Source organism: Acanthaster planci, linkage group LG09, assembly GCF_054643075.1.
Source record: "Acanthaster planci isolate LZ-2023a linkage group LG09, COTS_SCS, whole genome shotgun sequence".
Taxonomy (NCBI): Eukaryota; Metazoa; Echinodermata; class Asteroidea; order Valvatida; family Acanthasteridae; genus Acanthaster; species Acanthaster planci.
In genome coordinates this window covers 11,361,598-11,368,106 of record NC_141785.1, presented here as the reverse complement: position 1 = coordinate 11,368,106, position 6,509 = coordinate 11,361,598, and the positions used below count along the sequence as shown (strand labels likewise).

At 44.0% G+C, this 6,509-nt stretch overlaps 1 protein-coding gene across 7 annotated transcripts in view; it reads left to right on the top strand.

The window, feature by feature from the left end:
* The first annotated feature begins 5,557 nt into the window (after window positions 1–5,557).
* Window positions 5,558–6,509, top strand: part of LOC110981988 (synaptic vesicle 2-related protein-like) — a 35,308-nt gene continuing 34,356 nt past the window's right edge. For 3 of the 7 annotated variants that reach the window (XM_087140971.1, XM_087140969.1, XM_022240072.2), the window contains exon 1: window positions 5,567–6,175. The gene's annotated coding sequence lies outside the window, so the exon portion shown is untranslated. Of the gene's footprint in view, window positions 6,176–6,509 lie in introns of all 7 variants that reach the window. The other 4 variants (XM_087140972.1, XM_022240075.2, XM_022240070.2 and 1 more) reach the window with 4 other exon arrangements.

Here is a 6,509-nt window from a genome sequence, read left to right as displayed (position 1 = left end):
TAGATCACAACCGGTATAAAAGTGACTTTTGATAATTTATACTTACATCACCATTTTCCTCCATGGGTCAAATGACGTCACCGTAAAATATGAATAATGCAGTACAGTCCAGAACGCACGAGTACAAAGATCAGGGCACTTTCAGTTTACTCGTATTTTCATGATCGGAATTTATCAAAAAAATAGGAAAGACTGAAAGTGTAAAAATGACATGAGCAAGGCTGGTGATGGCTGCCCCCAAAATGCGATCATTTCAGGCCCCTTTTGTCAAAAAAAATTAATACTGAAATGCAATCCGAGCATTATTTTGACCCTAAATGCCTCACCATGGAGGAATAATGGCCTCACCGTCTCATTAACAAATACTATATAGATCGTGGTATTTTGTATTTGTGCTATACCCATTTCTGAGCTCGGTTACATTTATCATCAGCCAGAAACGGTATGCTTGAATTTTTTCAGTAGTCCTTGTGAATAAAAGTAGTATCCCTCAACAGAAGACCGCTAAAGGTATATTGCCATCTATAATTTATTATTACGAAATAAAAACTAAAAGTATTGGTTTTTTTTCTCGAATAAATATGTCACATATTCCTTTTCAGTGTCTACGGTCTCCCAATTTCCCTTCAGCCTGGTAGGCCTATTCACTGCCAGCTTAGCATAATAATATAGCCTGTTCAGTGATTCCATTGTATAGCATGTGCATGTAGCTTATGTAATGTTGCATGTGCTGCGATAGTTTGTATACCATACAACACGGGCGATTCCCAATAGCGCGCCACCAAGGGTTTGCAACACGTTGGCCAATCATAACGCGCGAAATTTGTCGACCCTTTCCAAACGCGCATTGGGTCAACAAATTTCGCGCACTGTGATTGGCCAACGCGTTGCAAACACTTGGTGGCGCACTATTGTGAAACGGCCGTATTAGACATTAAATCGGAAGAATTGTCATTCTTCTGATACCTATGGATTGGACAAAGCCGATTCTGACGCGATTGTAAAAGCTGTCATTTCGAGGGTCTGAATGCCCATGGCGACAGCGTGCAAAGAGCGATTTCCAGAGTTTTAAGCTTAAGAAGAAAGAAGCCAATGGTTTGTTTCCTGTTTTCAACATGCGCATTTTCCGCTTTTCATAAAAAAAATGGACATGGCATATTGGTCCCCGTACATTTGAAAAAAGTCTGTAAACGGGACTGATATATATATAAGTGATTCAAAAGTAGCCCCAATAGGGGAATAAATATTGAAACAAAACTAGGCGCCGATCTAGAGGGGGATGGGGTCAACCTCCTCCTGCTCACCCAGTATACAAAACAAAAAAGAGGAAAACCTGAAACAAAGAACATTGTACATAGACAACGCTAAAAAGATATGGTTCTCACCGGTTCCTTCTAATCCTGATGAATTGAAGCAAAGCTGTTCTTCCAAAATGGCCCTCAGCTCGTTTCCACAGGTCAAGACCATAGTGTCGTGCGAAGGTCGACGAACTTCTCCAGTCTGCTGTTTTCATGACATCATTAATAGAGGCTCTGTTAAACATTGCCCAGGATGTGGCCATGGCATGGGTAGAATGAGCTTGGACTGAGTTTGCCAAAGGGATGCCAGCAAGTCGGTAGCTTTCCTCAATTGTCTTTACCAACCTGAGATGGTACGCCTACACACAGGGTGCCGGCGTTGCTTGCCATCAAAAGCAACGAACAGGAGCTGCTCCCTAACAGCCACCAGGGAGGATGTTTGACTGATATAAATGGATAAAGCCTGTTTAACACAAAGACCTAAATTGGCATCTCCAAATTCTGGAAGGAAAATATCCTGGCCCAAAAGGAGTGGAGTGGCAGTCTTAGGGAGGAAACCAGGAACAAAACGTACGCTTAACCCACCAGCTTCAAAACGCAGGTAACGGGTTTCACGACCCATAGCCTGAAGCTTGGAACATCGGTTCGCTGATGCGATAGCCACCAGGAAAACAGTCTTAAGGGTACAATACTGCAAAGATGTCTCTGCTAAGGGTTCAAAAGGCGCCCGCTGTAGAGCCCGTAAAACCACATCCAAATTCCACGCAGGATGTAACACGGGGGGGGGGGGTTCTTGTGAAAGGCTCCTTTCAGAAACCTGCAAATAGTTTCATGCTGACCAATAGGCCTTCCACGAAGACCATTATGGAAGACCGGAAAACATCTAGCGTCCAGTAAGCTAATCCTTTCTCAAGAAAACTGACTGCATGAAGGTGCATATTTCCCCTGCAGATGCTGAGCACGGATCTGTACCCCGTGAAGCACACAAATCTCGAAACACTGACCAATGCCTATTATGCACGTCTTTAGTGGATGAGCGGACGTCACTCTGGATTGTGTCAATAACCTCTTCTGAAAGGCCTACCTGGCAGAGGAGTCTGCGCTCAGTTTCCATGCCGTGAGACGGAACCCTTCCGGTCTGGGGTGGCATACGCTGCCCTCCCACTGTTGCAGAAGATCGGGACAAGCTGGAAGCTGAATGGGAACATCCACTAGGAGGTCTAGCATTCTCGGCAACCATGAGTGCCGAGGCCAATTCGGGGCTACGGGGATCACCACACATTTGTAACGCTCTATGCGATCCAGAACTTAATGAATCAGTGCGATCGGGGGAATAACGGGTTGACAGCAGTGCTGTCAACCCGTCCCAATTCAGAGTTAAGGCATCCACGTGAAATGCCTCGCTGCACGGGTCCCGCGAGCAAAACACTGGGAGCTGTCTGTTGCTGGAAGAAGATTTTCGACGGAGGACATTGGTGGACTTGGGCTTGTACGCATGCCGGTACATCGCAGTATGAAGGGAAACACGACGAAGGCCATCGGCTCCATCGAGCTGGCTATCTACCAATTTGAACTCCTCCGATACTTCCTTGAAGTTGTTACCACAGAGATTACCATCCTCAGTAATGGGAGCTTTCCTGAGTTTTGACTTGGTATTATCGGCCCAACGTGTCTGCTGAAGCCACATGGTGCGTCGGGCTAGTTTCTCATTGGCCGCTTCCCTCACCTGAAGGTCTAGCATATCCAGAGTGGCCTCCTGAGCCATAGCCAATGCCCAAGAAAGTGAACCAATATCAACCTGGTCCTTCAGATCTTCCAAGCTCGGCTGGTCAGGAAAATTCTGGAGACACCCCTCCAGCTTTATTTGCTTGGAGGCCGCTTCTAAAAGCCAAGATTGGGACACAGCACAAGCCATTCCAATGAGAGCTTCCTTCTCTATATTCATGAAGCGGCGATCCACCACATTCAAGGTCTTATCAGGGAGCTTGGGAGCCACAGCATGAAACTCGGGGACCACCCGGCTGAGCTTGTGGACCAAGACAGGGTCTAGCCTGTAGGGTACCTTATATTTTCTATAGTCCTCCTCTAGAAATTTTGTACCTTGTTATCGCAGATGCCCGATACAGGGGAATACGCTCTCGATTCCCAGCCCACAATTTGTCAATCAATTTCTTATGACCAGCTGCTAGTGGCAAGAGCACCTTATTCTGCTTAGGCTCGAAAACGTGACGAGCTGCTGTAATCTCAGGGTCTTCCCGTTCCTCGAAGTGGGCATTCTTTATTGGAAGGGAGAAAAAACACGAATGAGTGGGAAGATGCTTAAAAAAAACACTGGTGCGCATGCGTGGAGAGGATAGTGAAGGGACCCGAACGTGGACACGTGACAGAGCTGTTTTTTGTCTTTAAGCACGATGAGTGGGGGTTCGAGGAAATGTCCTATAAATAATACAGAGGTAAAAGTTAGTACACGAATGAGAAAGAATCCACAAGTTAGCGAATAGACTTATAGCCGCAATACTTCCCTCTTCTGATGGGGCGATTACAGGCAAGGTATTTGCAAAACATGTCTGAAGTTCCCGCCTAAACGTTAGAAGAATGGCATCTTGTCAGTTTGCATCCTAACACTGCAGGGTAACTCCGATCCCAACCTCATCACCGAGATATTTTTTTCATTCATTACCACGTGGTCGTCGAGGGGCTCAGTGCGCGACATTTGAAGCATCCGCATTGAAACGAAGAACAGGTGCACAGTCCGCCGTGCTTTGTGCTGAAACTGCGCGCTTTGGCTAGCTAAGCACGGCAGTCATAATGATTTTCAATCTGCATGCTGCTGGTCGTGATGTTGCTTGAGGTTCTTTGATATATGAAAAGACGGAGACTCGGTGCAGCTGAGCCTTTTAAAAATTAAAAGCACAAACATATCTTTACCTCAACATGTCACAGCAAATAATTATTATGTGCTGTACGTGCTGTACGTCATTGCCCTTGCGAAGTTTATGCAATGCATAATTCATGTTTCGCGGTGACGCCTATGACCCGGGGAGCCTTAAATGGTGATGTAAGTATAAATTATCATAAGTGTCCTTTTCCTGGTTGTGCATGTGCTACTGACTCATCTAATTCCCCCGCCCCCGACGAATGCGCATGACGTCATTATTTTTTCTAGTCTGGTTCCCTCAACGTGCCTCAATTCCCAGACGTCTCACTGTTGTTACTGTGTAAATGAAACTCTAATGTGACGGAAGCCAGAATGCCCTTTTGTTATTATTATTTATTTGGCACTCTTCTCAAGGGCACAGCACAATACAAACAGTACATACATGTAAGATACACAAGGCCAGCAGCAAATGCCGGGAGATGAAAAAGTTAACCTAATAACTGTGACCGAAGGGCTTCCATTTCCGATACTACTATACTGACTATAAACAACACATATAATATATATAAACCTAAATGTAAATGTTAAAAAAGTTTAACCATTTCAGTAAATAAATAAATAAATAAACAAATAAATGATACATAAGAAGTAGCAGAAATAAAATGAATAAAGTAAAAACCATCAAGACTAAATAAATTAGGTAAAAATGAAAAAGGATAAAATAAATATTTATGGTTGAAATCAGACTAGAAAAAATGAGGGGTTATCAAGAATTAATCAAGATTATGTAAAATTAAAAATGGGTTACAAGAAGGCAATAAAGCTACACAGATTTTTGGAATCAATTGATATTATATAATTCGGTCTTGAGTGAGTTGAGTTGTTTCACAGGGTGCTCAACCACCCCAGTTCTAATACTCTCTGGGAGTTCTTCCCTGTAACGGGGAAAGACGTTCACTGGTGAGTAGTGGAGTTTTGGGGTCCGAGCCCTGCGAGTGAGGTGTTCAACTGAGTTGAACTTGACCTCGTTGGCAACTTTCCGACCATTAGCCATAACATCACGGACAACTACTTCGCTATTAATTACACCATAAAGCGCTTTGACAATAAATGAGATCAAAAGAAATTCCCTCCTACATGCCAGAATGGACAAATTAAGGATTTTCACTGTCTATCATTCTAACTCATTTCCATTTTCCTTTGTCTCAGGATCATACGAGTGGCCCTACGTTGGATTTTTTTCAATCTTCTCACAAAAGTTATTTCTAGGTGCCAACTTGGGCAGACCACACTCTAGAACTGGCAAAACAAGATATTATATCCCAGTCCCTACTTTTTCACTCGCAGCTCACTACAGATATATTGCAGGTGTTTCTAAATACGTAAATATACCGATTACTTTCTTTCCCTCCGCGCCATCGCCACCCGTGACTGCTTAGGCTACACTTCAGTTGCGCCGATTTTTCGCAGAGAACATTACCACCTAACGACTTGCAATCAAGTCTAAGTACCCTACGCTAGGTGGCCTTAATTTCAAGCCGTTGCTGTAGATGTGAGCTGTAACCTTTCGCTTCGAGAGGGCGCTCTAACGGCGAACCGATATCAACATACAACGAACAAACAGTTGGCATGTGCGCGTGCGAGGACCGGACCTACGGGGGGGGGCTACTTGTATGGAAGCTCCTACTTGCAACCACGGTACGACTGAGAAAACGGCATGGCTCAGGCTTCTTAAGACCGTGAAATGAAATACTTTCACAGTTGTTGCATTATATCGATTCAGACGTGACATAGGATTCATTATTAATTGTTTCAAAATGGAACTTCTTAGTGGTCATCTGACTGAGTTTGCGGCATTTTGCTGAGCTGAGACTGTGTGTCGGTATGCGAGACTGTGTGTCGGTATGCAGCAAGTGTTCAGTGTAGCGCGATGATTCTTGACTGGCGCATTGATTTGCCCATGTCTAGGCCTTCTTCCATGATTAACCTAGCCCGCCAGGTAAGTGTGATGACCAAAGAGCTGCACAAAAGTCTATATTGCACGGAACAGGTAGACAGGAGCATAGAACTTGAACACAGAACTTGAACGTTCCTACATTTTGTTTCACTCAATCTTCGAAACTTCTCACAAGATGTGTACATCAATATCATGTACCATGAAAATGTATGATACAGCCCTTATCAGTCAAAACTTGCAAGTTGTATAATATTACAGGTACCTTTGTTGTTGGGGGAGACCTCCCTTTTGATTTCCATAACTTTATTTCTGTTAATACTAGATATTGACATTTTTGTAGGCTCTCTGGCTATTGAAAAAAACGCCTTAAAAATTC